This window comes from Ursus arctos, unplaced genomic scaffold (genome assembly GCF_023065955.2).
Source record: "Ursus arctos isolate Adak ecotype North America unplaced genomic scaffold, UrsArc2.0 scaffold_5, whole genome shotgun sequence".
Classification (NCBI taxonomy): Eukaryota; Metazoa; Chordata; class Mammalia; order Carnivora; family Ursidae; genus Ursus; species Ursus arctos.
This window is the reverse complement of record NW_026623067.1, coordinates 85,947,916-85,963,956: the sequence shown is the minus strand read 5'-3', so window position 1 is coordinate 85,963,956 and position 16,041 is coordinate 85,947,916. Positions and strand designations below refer to the sequence as shown.

The 16,041-nt window shown below is 39.6% G+C and overlaps 1 pseudogene; it reads left to right on the top strand.

Annotated features, from left to right (window-relative positions):
- Positions 1-8,778: 8,778 nt before the first annotated feature.
- Positions 8,779-15,174, top strand: LOC113254960 (H/ACA ribonucleoprotein complex subunit 1-like; annotated as a pseudogene).
- The last annotated feature ends 867 nt before the right edge of the window (positions 15,175-16,041 follow it).

The window sequence follows — 16,041 nt, the reverse complement described above, 5'->3', positions numbered from 1 at the left end:
TTTCTCCACCCTTCACTTTCAATCTGTATGTGTCTTTAGGTCTGAAATGAGTCTCTTGTATGCAGCATAGGTGGGTCTTGCTTTTGTATCCATTAGTCACCCTGTGTCTTTTGGTTGGAGCATTTAGTCCATTTACATTCAAAGTAATTATCAATGGGAATGTATTCATTGCCATTTTGTTACTTATTTTATGGTTGTTTTTGTAGCTCTTCTCTGTTCCTTTTTTCTCTTGCTCTTTTCCTTTTTGTTAGTAATATGCTTAGATTCCTCTCTCTCTTTTTTTTGCATATCTATTGCAGGTTTTTGATTCGTTGTTACAATTAGGTTTATATATAAAGTCCTATGAATATTGCAGTCTTTATTAAGTTGATGGTCACTTAAGTTTGAAACCAATCTAAAAGTACTAAATTTTGACACCTCCCTCCATGTTGTATGTATATGATATCATACTTTACATCCTTTTATTTTGTGAATCTGATGACTGATTATTATAAATATAATTAATTGTACTGCTTTTGTGCTTTAACCTCTGTACTGGTTTTTATAAATGATTAATCTACTACTTTTATTATGTTTGCATTTACCTGTGAAATTTTTTCCTTTCTTAATTTTCTTACTATTGACTGTGGCCATTTCTTTCTACTCAAAAAAATCCCTTTAGCTTTTCTTTTCTTTTCTTTTTCTTTTTTTTTTTAGATTTTATTTATTTGAAAGAGAGAGCAAAGAGAGAGGGACAGCATGAGTGGGGGGTCTGGGGAGAGGGGCAGAGGGAGAAGGAGAAGCAGACTCCCTGTTGAGCAGGGAGCCTGATGTGGGGCTTGATCCCAGGACCTTAGGATCATGACCTGAGTTGAAGGTAGACATTTAACCCATTGAGCCACCCAGGTGCCCCCTTTAACTTTTCTTATAAGGCTAGTTGAGTGGTGATGAACTTCTTTAACTTTTGTTTGTCTGGGAAACTCTTTATGTCTCCTTCTATTCTAAATGTAGCGTTGCTGGATAGAGTATCCTTGGTTGCAGGTTTTTTCCCTTACGGCACTTTGAATATATCATGTCACTCCCTTTGGCCTGCAAAGTTTCTGCTGAAAAATCAGCTGATAGCCTTAGGGGGTGTTCCTTGTATATAACTGTGTTCTTTTTTCTTGCTGCTTTTAAAATTCTCTCTTTAGAAACCAATATTACACTATATGTTAACTAATTAGAATTTAAATAAAAATTTGGGGAAAAAATAAAATTCTCTCTTTATCACTACTTTTGGACCTCCTTGGGCTGATTCTGGAGGGAGGGGGGCTCTCTGTGCCTCCTGAATCTGGATATCTGTTTCCTTCCCCAGATTAGAGTAGTTTTCATATATTATTTCTTCAAATATATTTTCTGCTCCCTTTTCTCTCTCTTCTCCTTCTGGAAGAAGGAGCAAATGATTTTGCACTTGATAATGTTGATGAGTTTCTTAACCTATTCTTATTTGTTTATTATTCTTTATTCTTTTTGCATTCAGCTTGGTTGCTTTCCATTACTTTGTCTTCCAGCCCACTGATCTCTTCCTCTGCTTCCTCTAATCTACTTCTTATTCCCTCTAATGTATTTTTAATTTCAGCTATTGAGTTTGCCTCTGATAGGTTCTTTTTTTATATTTTCTGTTTCTGTTGAATGTCTCACTAAGATCCTCTATTCTTTTATCAAGTCCAGTGTATTTATGACCATTACTTTGAATTCTCATATCAGACATATTGCTTATCTCTATTTCATTTAGCTCTTTTGCTCTGATTTTGTTCTTTCATTTGGGACACAGTTCTCTGTCTCCTCATTTGTCTAACTCTTTGTGTTTGTTTCTATGTATTAGAAAAGTCAGCTACATTGCCTGATCTTGAAAGTAGTGGCCTTATGAAGAAGAGGTCCTGTAGTGCCCTGCAGTGCAATGTCCCCTATTCACCAAAACCTGGTGCTTCAAGGATGTCTCCTATGTGTGCTTCATGCATCCTACTATTGTGGTGCCTTCAGTACAGTCAGCTGCAATGAACCTCTTTGCCTGTTATGGGTAAGGTTTGGTTCCTGTTCTGTTAAAGAGTCAGTCTGGGGCCACCATGGACTCGTAGTTGGGTCAGACCAGATGCCTGCCCTCAGCCTGTTTGCCAGGCCTGCAATTGCACTGTGCTACAGGGCATTCTCCCCTCATTGTCCCCTGAAAGGCTTCTGTTAGTGGGCAGGGTGTGCAGTCAGATCAGATGTCTGCCCGCCAGCCCACTGCTGGGACTGCAAACTGGCATTTATGGTTATCTTCCCCTCTGCCCAGGCAGGAGTCACTTTGGAGGGGGGCTGGTCACTGTTGGAGCTGCTTGCAGAATGAGAGATGTCAGGCATCTGTTTGGAGGGACTCTTGCCGAGTGGGGTGGGTTCAATGGGGTAAATCTGCAGGAGAACCCAGGGGCAGGACATGCAGTGTTAGCAAGCTATGTTGAGAGAGTTGGTGTTGTTTCCCACAGGTGTCCAGGTATCTAGGCTGGGGGGAAAGGGAGGAAATGGCACCCCCCCAGCCCTTCTCTTCTTGAAGATGTCTCTTAAGGATCCTTGCCCCTCCAGGGAATTCAGGATTAGTAAATAAATCTTCCCATATACCCAAAGTGCTTTTCAAACTGCTGCTTCTCTCCTGTATCTCGGAGGGGTTATTTGCTATGCTGGCTCTTTTAGGGCAGGGACTCAGTTTGCCACCACTCTCTGGCTTGCCCAGAGATAAGCCTGCTGATTTGTAAAGTTCCCACTGTTAAGCCCCAGTGACTGTAAAATCTCAGGAAGTTAAGCTCCTCTGGTTTTCAAAGCCAGATGTTATGGGGATTCATCTTCCCAGTGCAGATCCCCCATGTCTGGGGTGCCTGTTATGGGGTCTGCTTCTGTCCCTCCTCTGTGCTTGTGTTGTCCTTCCCATTTGTGGTTAGTCTCTCAGGTTAGTTTGGGGGACTCCGCCCTTCCTATTGTTTTCAATGTGGCCTCCTCTCTGTGATTAACTGTGGAGTCTGTTTTGTCAGTTTTCAGCTTATTTTTTGGGTTAGTTGCACTAATGTAGCTGCTGCGTAGGTGTATCCATGGGACAAAGTGAGGATAGACTCCTCCTACTCTGCCATCTTCCCAGGTTCCCCTAAAGTCTTCTTTACATGCCTCTAATGTCTGCTCTGCTTCCCATGTCTGCCGTCACCACTAAGGTCTCTCACATCATGTCTAGATTTTGGCAATACTCTTCTAACTAGTTTCCCAATAATGCCTTCTCCTCCCCAAACCATCCTATATCCTGTTATCAGAAGAATCATTTCACCATATTGTCTATAAGGAAAATTCCAAATATCCAGGTGTGGCAGGAAAGCACTTTCAGATGTTAATGAACAAGTGTTACCCCACGCATTTTTCTCCTCCCCATTCCAAAAAGGCAGTCCAGACTTTGGCTCTCTTCTTCCTTAGTAGGGAAGTTTGTATTAACTGGTGCCTATAAGGCACTTCCTTAAAACCTGAGTTCCCTGAAGACTTTGAAGATAGCTAAAAGAGACAGAGGGTGATTGCTTCAGATTTAGAAAAGGGCTTCAAGGTTACTGAGATAGGGAATAGAGTGTGTCCTCCATGGCAACAGCCCCATAGGAGGCAAGACCTCAAAAGCAATGGCTTGGGGCACCTTGGTGGCTCAGTTATTAAGCATCTGCCTTTGGCTCAGGTTATGATTCCAGGATTCTGGGATCGAGCCTCAGATCAGCTCTCTGCTCAGTGGGGAGCCTGCCTCTTCCTCTTCCTGCTGCTCCTCTTGCTTGTGCTCTCTCTCTCTCTGTGTCAAATAAATAAATAAAACATTAAAAAAAAAAAAAAGCAGTGGCTTTAGGGTTTATCTAGGAGGTGAGACCATGTTCGTAGTCTTAGTAAAGATTCCTGTAAGTCACTGTGCCCAAAACAGCAGGGAGTCACAGGACTTCAAGGGGCTATTATGGTCTCAGTAAATAAGAATGGTCAGCATCTTCAGACTGGAATAGATAATAGAGATTGGATCCCTTTCTTCTAGGATCCAGATAAGCTTCCCAGATTCTGGTGTGATCCTGGAATGGGAAACAGCAAAATAATGACTGAAATGGGCTTTCCTGTGAGCTTGGTAAAAGCATGCTCAGAATTTAAAACAGGATTCAACCCTGTATTCTGCATCCAAGGCTCTGAAATCTGCAAGCCTTCATTCATTCACTCAACAAAAATACACTTTGTGTTTCTTATGCTACCTGAGAACACAAAGGCAAAATAGAATGCTTTCTGTCCTCAAGTCATAATCGTGGGAGAAATAGACAAATTCCCTCTGCTTTTCTCTTCTTTAAGGGAGACTTCCCATGACTCCCCTGATCTTGGTAGGATCCTCTTATACACATTTTTAATAGCATGTGTTAACTGTGTTAAGTGCTCCTAAGGAAAGGTAGTTTTACATTTATTTGCGTGATTATTAAATTAATTATGTCAGCTCCACAGACTGTAAGTTCTGTGAGGGCAAAGGCCATGTCAGTTTTTGAGCAATAAATGTTTGGAAGAAATGAAGGTCAAACTCACTTAGGTCCTCTAAAGTCAGGATCTTAATCAATTGTCATTTAAAAGACTTAGAAAAGACCTAGAACAATGCAGAAGCTCACCTGGCATTAGTTGTTGACCACTACTATGGCAGTCGGGTGGGGCAATGTTTAATGATGACATTAAGAAATTGCAGCTGTGGCACAATAATATTCACTTTGTAACCAAATTAATTAACTTTGAAGATTTTTATTTATTTATTTATTTGACTGAGAGAGAGAGAAAGAGCACACGCAGGGTGAGCGGCAGGCAGAGGGAGAAGCAGACTCCCCACTGAGTAGGGAGCCTGATGTGGGGCTCAATCCCAGGACCCCGGGATCATGACCTGAGCCGAAGGCAGACACTTTACCAACTGAACCACTCAGGCGCCCAAGTTAATTAACTTTAATATGATTATTTTTATTTTATTTTATTTTATTTTTATTTTAATCGTAATAATAGCAGATACTTTCCAGAGCCTACTGTAGGCATTGTGCTTAGCGTTGCTTACATTTTCACTGTCATGTTCACGTGTGAGCATGGTCTATGATTACTTTCGTTTTGCGGATAGGGACCCAGATGGACAGAGACTTTATATAAGTTGCCTAAGGTAACACAAATGATAAATCATGGGGTTATGATATAGAGATAGCAGCCGAAGTCCGAAGTCATACTGTCAACCACCTGCTCTACAGCCTGATGCTGATAAGAGACTGAAGAGTCAGCCAGAGGGAGGTTTAAATACTGAAGGAATCTACACATGTGAAGTGATGAGTAACTAAGGAAATTACATGAATGAATGCAACTAAAACATAGGGCTATGCTTCCCATCAGGCAGTGAAGGACACAGGAGGAAAGAAATGCTCAAAAGAAAAGGCATTCACAATACCAAAACCAGAGCCATAAAGCAAATTCAAGACTCTTCATTCAGTTGTTTCACAGCATGGATTGAATGTCTCTTGTTCAGATACACCCAGAAGGTCTGGCACTGATCAGTAGGAATGCTTGTTAATCTTAGCATATAATTGTTTCTAGCTACTTTTCTTAATTTATTTGAATTCCTTAAACTTTAATCCTGTAGTTGTGGTTCATTCAAAACACCCTTCAGAATTTCTCAAGATACTCACTTTCCTTCTTCTAAGTACAGTATATGTTTTCACTTTTATTGGGTTGTCTAATTTTCCAATGTTTCCTTCTCCAGGTGATCTTTTTCATTATTCCACTGCTGTTTCTGTTGGACAGTCTGGTCTGCCCTCCAGTTGCTGTTTACTTGGTTAGAGGTCATCTGGAAGTTGCTTAGAACATCTCAGTGGCCATCCTCTGAGCAGCGCTCTGATGGGATCTCTAGAAAAATCCACATCCAATTCCAGAAAACACATATTTGCAACTTATCAGGAGCATTCCTCAGTGCTTTTCTTCATCCAGAGACAGCTCCTACCACATATCTGAATCAGGGCTCTTTCACTGATATTATGTGAGTGCGTGTTAGCTGAGGCCAAAAGGTAACCCTGTCATTTTCTTTACAGTTCAATTCTGATTCCAAAAAATCTTCCTTAGTTAACTCCGCTGACTTAGAATCTCTTCATCTAGCTTGGTAAGTATCACATAGTGAGCTTGACTATTTAGCTCTCATGTGGGCTTTGAATATTTCCTGGATGATACGCCTCTTGAAGACTGGAATTGTGTCTTCTGCAGCTCTCCTGTCTCTAGCTTTCTCATTATACTTGTGTACTAAAGTGTTCAATGGAAACCTGTGGAGCTGAAGTGAATGGAGCTGATCTTTAAAATTGCAAGGGACAACCTTGCATCTGAATGGATATGTGTAGCTCTGCTATAGATGGGTCTCAAGACCCTGTTAGTTTCAGAACTCTAAAGTCTGCATTTCTCCCATGCATCTAGAACATTGAGAATATTGATAGCCTCAGAAGGTTCAGAAAACAGCTTTAGCAGTAGCCATCCAGCCACCCAGATATTTTCTTTTATTTCTAAAGTAGGAGCTATTGATAGTTTGGCCTCACATTAAAAATACAGATTTTAAGGAAGTTCCTTGCTAAGTTTTGTTCATCTTTATTTGTGCCAAATGAAAACTTTCGAAGAATGTTCATTTAGAATCTAGAAAGATTTATTAAGTATGTAGGTTTTACTGTCAGAAAAATTAAATTCCAAAGAAAATCATTCATTATGTAATATGGAAAAAGAACAACTCTAAAGACAAAAGTCAACTGTATTTGAACGAATTATCCATTCATGTTGGGCTCTGTCTCCCTACTCTTCATTAAGAATTTATCAATTTCTTAGAAGGAAAACCTACTATACAGTGACGCTATATCAATATTTAATGTAATAGTGCCTGGAGCACTAGATTGACTTTCTTATTGTGAAAATGGGAAAGGAAATTAAGACTCAGCCCTTTTTTCTAATGGCAAGATACTCAGATAAATTACAATTTTGTTGTTGTTCTTTACATCCTACGAGTGATAATGATCAGATTCTTTGTGTTCATTGATATGTTCTTGCTAGTTTCATTTTGTCAGACTTAACTGCAACATTTAATGTTATCGATCAGTCTGGAAAGTGCTAGGATGTCCTAACATTCCCATGATTATGTGGCTTGGCTCTAGCCTGTCCAAAAAAAAAAAAAAAAAAGTGGCTTGTTGGTCTTTTCCACTGGGTTCCTGAAATACCCACTATTTTCCCTACATTCTCTGAGGGTGGTCACTCATGTCTTACTATACATAGCATATTAGCAAAATTCCCAACAGATTTTTGCTTTTATTTTCACATCTAGTGTATTCAGTAAAAGTGTAATATATTCCTGACAACTGGCAAACCTCTTGATATTTCTCTGCTGCTTGCCTACCTACCTTTCAGAGTAAGATATAATGATTCTGCTACTGTCCAGGTGTGGACTCTGGTATAACATCAAGTTCACACAAAATCAGGACATTCTATAAAGTAAAAACAGGAAAAGGACAGACATTACCCAATATGTATAGAGGTATACAATTCAGGCCGAGGCCATGTTTTATTGTTTGAGGTAGTCAAGCAGAAGTGGGGTCCTGACAGCATAGACATGAGAAAGCTGTTCTCATCAGGCAATCAGACTTGAAATATCATGTAACCATTGAGTCTAGTTACCAATGATTCTAGATCAACTCCATGATATAAGTTTCCAAGATTTTTTCCTCCAAAAGCAGCCCTTAACATGTCTCCCAAGAGCATTTTCTCCAGTGTTCACCATGGCATTTTCTCATCAACAGGTTTGTACTAAGTGAGTGCGACTTCTCCATGGATTTGGATGTTGTCAGAACGTGTAAAATTACGTGCCTGGAAAAGTGCCTTGGCGAAAAACCAGTTAGACCATTAAATGCATTTAGAGAATCCATCTAATAGTAGATCCATCTAATAATAGATTCTAATAGTTATATTAAAGCCAAAATATAGCTCTTATTCTTACAGCTTTCAACCCTGGCATTTCATTTTGCTTTAAGACCACTATATTCTGGATCATGTATTACCAGTGCCATCCAAATGAATCAGGACCAAGAAATTATCTCTTCACAGCAGGACAGCTCACCACAAAATGTATACATGATAACCCCATCCCTCATCTGTAGATGACTCTGTTGCCCAGATTTCTGTGGTGAGTGGGTTTGAAGTCAATTGGCCAGCTGCAGAATGGAGAACACTTATTACTCATCCCTATAGAAATAAACTTCTGATGATACATTGTTTATCCAAGCAGAGCGTCACTTCCAACTGCATAGTAATTATATATGTGCGTGTATATATATATGTATATATATATATAGTTATAGTTATAGATAAATAACTGATTATATAAATGTAAATACAATGTGAATGATCCTTGAACTGTGGGTAACAGTATGTTCAGGAGATAACTTTCTGGAACAATATGATCGGAAGGAACAATATGATCATTTTTCCCAGATATAGGAAATATCTATTTGTTCTTCCTTTGATAGCATCATTATCTTTGAGGTTTTCTCAGTTCCTGTAATTTGAGTGGAATAGCTTCAAGTGACCCAGGGCTGGCCACTCAAATCATCACATCCCTGGGTTTGGTTTAGAGATGGGCTCATGATCCTGTCAGAGACAATGAGAATCAGTTCTCGGATGATAGAGGAGATGTTGGGAGAAAAACTCTCTAGCCGCCGATAGCCATCTTGATTTCAGGAGTGGAGAGATGGCGTAAGAATGACGCCAACACAGAGGACGGTAGAGAGAACCAGTACTCTGATGACATGGAATATACAGTTAGGTGAACCTAGAAATGATCTCTTTTGCCTAATCTCATTTAAATTGAAATTCTGTCATTTGAAACTGAAGCAGAACTGAATAATACATGGGTTTACTAATCAGGTAGGTCAAGGAAATGCTGCACACACCGTGTGTTAGTATTTCAGCAAGGAATCTGACAGTGTTTCTCAGGAAATCCTTGTGGATAACATGCAGAATTGTGGAATGGATGCAAGTACAGTCAGGTGACTTCATCAATAATTGAACAGTCATGTCCAAGAATGCTAATTCCATGTCAACCTGAAGGAAATTTTATAGTAGTGTGCCTTGGGGTTCTTCCCTTGCCCTGTCCTTTTTGACATATTTATCAAAGGTTTGGATGAGCACACTGATGGCCTTCCTATCAAATTCTACAGATGACAAGATGATTGGAGCACTAGATAGAATGTTGGATAACAGAGACAAGTCTCTAAAACTCTTCATAAGCTAGAGCATCAGAATGGAATTTTAAAAAGAACAAATGTAGAATCTTTGAATTAGATCCAAAAACTAATTATACAAATAACTGGGTAACACTAGAAGCTTAGTTAAGTGTAATTTCAAAATGGATCGGCAATGTGATACAGCTGTCTAAATAAATAAATAAGGAAATAAAGCTACATTAGATTGCATAAATAGGACACAACAGTGATGGAGGCAGATGTCGTATTGAACAAATCATGGGAAGGCTGGTAGGGCAGAAGCATATAGAGCCAAAGGAACTAAAGTTTTGCAAATATTTCTACCCAAATATCTAATGATCTGCCCCAGTGTGCCGAATCAGGTAAGCAGAAAGTGTACAGATTACCAATGGAGACATTCATCACCCTTTTCCTGCTCCCACTTGTTATTTGGATCTTCTGTTTCCCCCCTCTCAAAAAGGAAGGGTTGGTGGTTTTTCTCTGAGAGAGATGTTATGCTACCTAATGAAGCAGGCAAGGAGGACAGGGAGAGAAAGAGACAGCAAAGCCGATGGGCACGTGCTGAGAAAGAGTTTGGGGGTGTTTAAATATAGCACTTTTTTCCAGAGCACTTTTAAGGTGTGAGAGAATAGAGAGAAAAGAAGGAAGGGGACTCAATTTGGATTATGGTAACAACCACTCAAGTACGTAAAAAACCAAAATGTATCTTTACCGTAATTACCCAGCTTTTGGTGTGAGTCCCTGGCTTTGTAAGTATTATTAGGACTCTTCATGTATTTCCTTCTCAGCAGGTTCTGCCTCCTCCCCATTCCCTACCACAGGCATATAAAAGGCTCGTGGGAACACCTACCACATTCTTTTTTTTTTTTTTTTTAAACCTACTACATTCTTAACCAAGAATATATAATAGTGGATTTTGTGCCACAATATGACTGGGACTGGAAGTAGACAAGGCTAATTTCTTCGAATGTTATAATCAACATAGTACTGGAGGTTTTGGCCACTACAATCAGACAATAAATTAAAATTAGAGGAAGAAAATTTGGAAGGGAGAAGATGAAATTGCCATTGTTTGTAGATTACATAATAATTTACATTAAAATATAAGAGAACTTCTGAACGATGAAAATTAAAAAGGGAGTTCAAGGTCAGCAAGGTTGAGAAATAAAAATATCATTAAACAAAGACAAATAGCATTCCTTTATACCAGCAATAACCAATTCAAAAATGTAGTAGAAAATAAAACATTATTTATAATAACTCAAATGCTAAAGACTATGAGCTGACCTAATGAAGGTCCTTATAGAGAAATTTTTAAATTTAAAAGAAGAGAGCAGATTTGAATAAATGGAAAGTCACACATATAAATGATATGTGTGATAAATGATTTACAGTTTATAGATATAGATTTCCACTAATTGATTTACAAATTAAATGCAATTACAATAAAACTTTCAGCAGAATATTTTGGGAAAACTAGATAAAACGGCTTCTTAAATTAATATGGAACAATAAAGGCCCATAAACAACTAAGACAATTTTGAAAAAGAAGAACAAATAAGGAGCTTGACCTAAGCAGATACTAAGAAATACTACAGATATTAAGAAGAACTGTAATAGTTAAAGCACTATACTACTGGTGAAGAACAAATGACAAATAAATAAGAGTTATGAAACAGATCCTATATGAGAATGCTTGGGACCTTAGGGTAGAAAAAGATGTTTTAAAATAGACCTTCAAAGTATAATCCCTAAAAAGAATTAGGGATGGAGTTTGGCTATATCAAAACAATTCGAAGTTCCTATTGAATAGGGATACTATATACAGTATTAAAAAGTGACTCATATACTGGAAGATCTTTACTACATTTATAACAGACAAACCATTAGTTTCTAGAATATATAAGGAATTCTCAACAATCTGCAGAAAAGACAGAAATCCAACAGAAAAATGGGTAAAAGTATGAATAGGCAGTTCACTGAAAATCTAATCAGGAAAAAACATTTGAAGAGATGTTTAATCTCACTTATAATTAAAAAATGTTAAGACTATCAGGATATATCACTTGATATTATTCATACTGGCAAAATTTAAGCATTAAATGTGTATACCTTGTGATTCAGGAGCTCCACTCCTGGTACAATAGTGTACAGGAAGTGCAAGGAGGTGCAAGGAGGACACTGCATGATTGTTTTTGGTGGTAGGAGTTAGAGGCAACATGTGTGTCCCTCACTAGGGGAAGAGTATGATAGAGCACTTGCCTAAGATGGAATAATATGCAGTGGTCAAAAGAAAGTGAATTAGATCCTTATATAGTAGCATGGCTGGATCTCACAGTGGTATATATATAAATGGAATACTATTCAGCCTTTAAAAAGAAGAAAATTCTGCAATATGTGACACCGTGGATGAACCTGGAGGACATGATGCTAAGTGAAAGAAGCTGATCATGACAGACAAATGCTGCATGATTCCACTTACATGAGATTTCTAAAATGGATTCATAGAATCAAAGAGTAGAATGATGGTTGCGAGAAGAGGAAACTGGGGAGCCATTAATCCACAGGCATAAAGTTTTACTTAAGATGAGTAAGCTGTAGAGATCTAGGTACAACACTAAACCTATAGTCAACAATAACGTATTGAAGACTTAATTTGCTAAAAAGGTAGATCTCATATAAATGTTCTTACCACAGTAAAATAGGCAAAATAAATGAGGTTTATCACAAAATAACAATTGTGTAAATTTCTAAAAAACAATTTCACACATACCAAACAGTATTTTTATAGCTACACATATATACGCAGAAACAAAGGTATAAAGGGACATCGGAAGTATTCACGTTGCAAACAAAAGAATGGGGATCTATGAAAGGATGGGAAATGGGATCAGGGATAAGGATGAAGGAGAAGAATAAATTAAAAGGAGGGGACTTGCATGGACCAATTAAGTGCTAAGAACTAAAGAGCATAATTAATTCTGTATAGGCAAAGACCCCAAAAAAGGGAAAGTGGGGGAGAAAAAGACTACTTAAAGGGCAGGGACTTAGGATTTCCTTCTCCATAAAACATTTAGATGAGGTTTCATCACCCAGATTTCAGGCGTTAGAGGCTTTTAAATGATCTGTGGAGGAAGTAGCCTTTTGCTCCTGAGGTCCTAAGGTTCAAACTGTCTACACATCAAAAGAAATCAACTTAATTTTTAAATTATGCATTCTCCCTTCCTTTCATATGTCTATCTGTCTAGTTATATCCTAAAGCATAATCATTTATATGGTGCCATAGTATATAAAGCATTTTCATGTGAACTACACCAGTTTTTTGAACTATAACTTTGATCTTCATAAAAATATGTAAAGGTATTATTAATGGTGAGTTAGGTATTATTATTATTATTATTATTGGTTTCTCCTTTTATAGACTGTAAGCAGTCTCATTTTTCCCAAGTCACAGTGGAAAGAGCTAGAACCAGGGGTTGACTCCAGATTGCATGACATAAAAATCTCATGATCTTTCCACTGAATCCATTCTCTGGAGGTGAATGTGCCCAATATACTATTTTCCTTAATCACGGACATCTCTGGGAGGAAGGAAATACTACAAAATGAGGAAACCATAGCTCAGAAGTTTTAACCAAAGTCTGACATTAACAATTGCAGGACCCAAGACTTAAACTCAGTTTCTGTGCTTTAATCAGCAAAAGGCCAATGTTGAAACAACATCAGACCAAAGGTCTCTACAAAATGGGCTTCTTAAAAATACAGAAGCAAGTGTTTAAAAATTTACTAGCAGCTCTGAATCCTTTTGAGGGCCCGCTGAGCCCTTCCAGAGGCTCCTGCAGTCTCTAAAACTCGGCTTTGGCTGGCAAGGAAACGCTGCCGGCAGTAGAGCCAGGCTCGGCACCAGACCCCTCCAGGCCTATCTGGTCAGAGCCACCTAGCTCTCTGCTCCGAGAGCCAGAAATCAGGGATGATGTTTCCCTTGCATCACGATTGAGCACATTTAGTGGACAGGCAGGAGTTTAGACAGAAGGTATGCTAGTTCCTCTATATTTACAACATCCCTGATGGGGTCAGTGAAACTTCCTAAATAGGTATTAACTCCTTAAACAGGGTTGGAAGGTCTGTAACCAAACTCAGGAACTGTGGTTCTCAACCCTAGCCAGGCAATAGAATCACCCGAGGAATTTACAAAAACACTGATGCCTTTACCCAGCAGACCAGTTAAATCAGAATCTCTTGAGAGCAGAACACGTGTATCAGAACCTTGTTCAAAATCTCCCTAGAGAGTGATGAATATGTTCTGTAACTAGATTGTGGCGATGATTGTGTGACCTTGTGAATAAGAACCACTGATTTGTACACTTTAGCAGGGTCATTTTTATGATGTGTCAAATTATACCTCAAAAAAAAAAAAATACTTTCTCCGGTTATTCTAATGGATAGCCTAGGCTGAGAACAGCTATGAGATTGGACAGTGCTTTCCAATCTGGGCCTCATCTTGGAATCTCTTGGGGAGCTTTAAAAAATACTGAAGCCTAGTCATAATCACCATAGATTCTGATGTTATTGGTCTGGGCAGCGGGAGTTTAAAAGCCTCCCCAGGTGATAGTAATGTGCAGCCAGGTTGAGACCACTGGTCCGGAACGGTGGCCCTCAACCTGGGCTCCCCAGAGAAGCACCTGGAAACTTGTTAGAAATGCAGGTTCTTGGTCCCACCCTAGACCTACTGAATCAGAAACTCTGGGGTTGGGTCCAGCAATCTACATTTTAATAAGCCCTCCAGATGATTCTGATGCTGGCTACAGTTTGAGAACCATTGTTCTAGCTGTCAGGGAAATTGCATTCCAATCCAGTTACCCTTAAATTTCCCTAATCCCTAAAGACTTGTGTTCCAGATGTAAAAAAAACCCTTTTCATACCTAGCACCATGCTAGACAACAGTGACTGAAGGTCTAGCTGGAAAGCGACCCACTTGGAACCAATTAATGAGGAGGAAACTATGTAAGATGCTGGTTTATAATGTTTCTCGTGTTCATTTCAGCCTGGTGAGTTAAGGTAGGGAGCAGGAGGATCTGAGCATGCGGGACTGGATGTGCTTGGGGAGTGGGGGAGAGAGGGAAGGGGATGCACATAAAGAGCTTGCTGCCTGCTGGGGGAGGAGGGACTCACCTGGGGGTTGAGGCTGGTAGAACAAGCAGGTCTTTTTGAGGCAGACAGAGGTCGGAGGTCGTGGAGGCTTTGATCAAGGTGGCAGCTTCATTGGTGGCTGCAGCAACAACCACTTCCGAGATGGAGGCGGTAATTTCAGAGGTAGTGGTGGTGACAGAGGGGGATTTGGACAAGGAGGTGGCCGCGGAGGCTTTAACAAAGGCCAAGACTCTGGAACCTGTAGTTGTATTAGGGGAGTTCCTGCATCCCTGTGAAGATGACATAGTTTGTAAATGTACTACAGGTGAAGATAAGGTGCCTTATTTCAATGATACGGTTTATTTAGTGAAGAAAGAACAAATTAGTAAAGTGGGTGAAATATTTGGGCAACTTAGAGATGTTTGTTTTTCCATTAAATTATCAGCAAATATGAAGGCATCTTCCTTTGAACAACTGCAGAAGTTGTATATAGACTCCTAGAAACTGCTACCACTGCAGAGGGTTTTACCTCCACCTCCAGGTGGGAAGCGACCTCCAAGAGCAGGTGGCAGCAGGCGGAGGACGTAGCCGAGGTGACAGAGGTGCTGGTTTTAGAGGTGGCAAGAGAAGGTGGAAGTGGCGGTTTCGGGGGAGGAAGGGTGGCGGTTTCAGAGGGAGAGGACATGGAGTGGAACAGCTGACGGAAACTTCCTGCATGATCTACTTCTATAGCTCGGAAACTTGTTTCTTGAGCCAGTCTTGAAGCACTGGTCATTTTAATGCTGTGGAACTAAAATGTCAATGCCATGCAAGTGTGCGTGCAACAAAATAGGCAATTTCGCTCTAAAAGAGTATGAACGAGTGTTTTAACGTTTTCTTCGATGCTTGGGACTCTGCGGGTGCTTAATAAAGGGACAATTTTCATTTGAAGCATTAAGAAGAGAATGTTAGTTTTGTATTACACAATACATTGTGTAAGCTCAAATCTTCTCTTTTCTTTTTAAAAATATTTTAATTCTTTATTTGAGAGAGTGAGCGAGAGAGAGGGCACAAGCCAGGGGGAGAGGCAGAGGGAGAAGCAGGCTCCCTGCTGAGCGGGGAGCCCAACGCAGGGCTCAATCCCAGGACCCTGGGATCATGACGTGAGCCAAAGGCAGACGCTTAACCTACTGAGCCACCCACGCACCCTTCAAATCTTTTCTTAATCTTAGCCTTTTTACGCCAGTGATTCTTTGGGATGCCTGGGTGGTGCAGTTGGTTAAGCGCCCAACTCTAAAAAAAAGATCCCGGCTCTTGGTTTAGGCTCAGGTCCTGTTCTCAGGGTCATGAGACTAGTCGTCTCAGCCCTGGCGGAGTCTGCATTAAGACTCTCTCTCCCTCTCTCTCCCCCTCCCCTGCCAAAATAAATGAGTAAATCTTTAAGCCAGTGATTTTCCTTTTTCTTGGTTTTGATCAATAAATGATTCTTCCTTCTACCTTCTGCAGCTATTTGAGAATGTTGTTGGAATAGCTTTGACATTTTAAAAAATACATTGTTTAGAACTTTGTTTTCTAAGTTTGTAATGAAAAACCTAGATTTAAATCTGTATTGAAGATTTTGAGATAATTTTTTTTCTACCTGCCAGCCCAC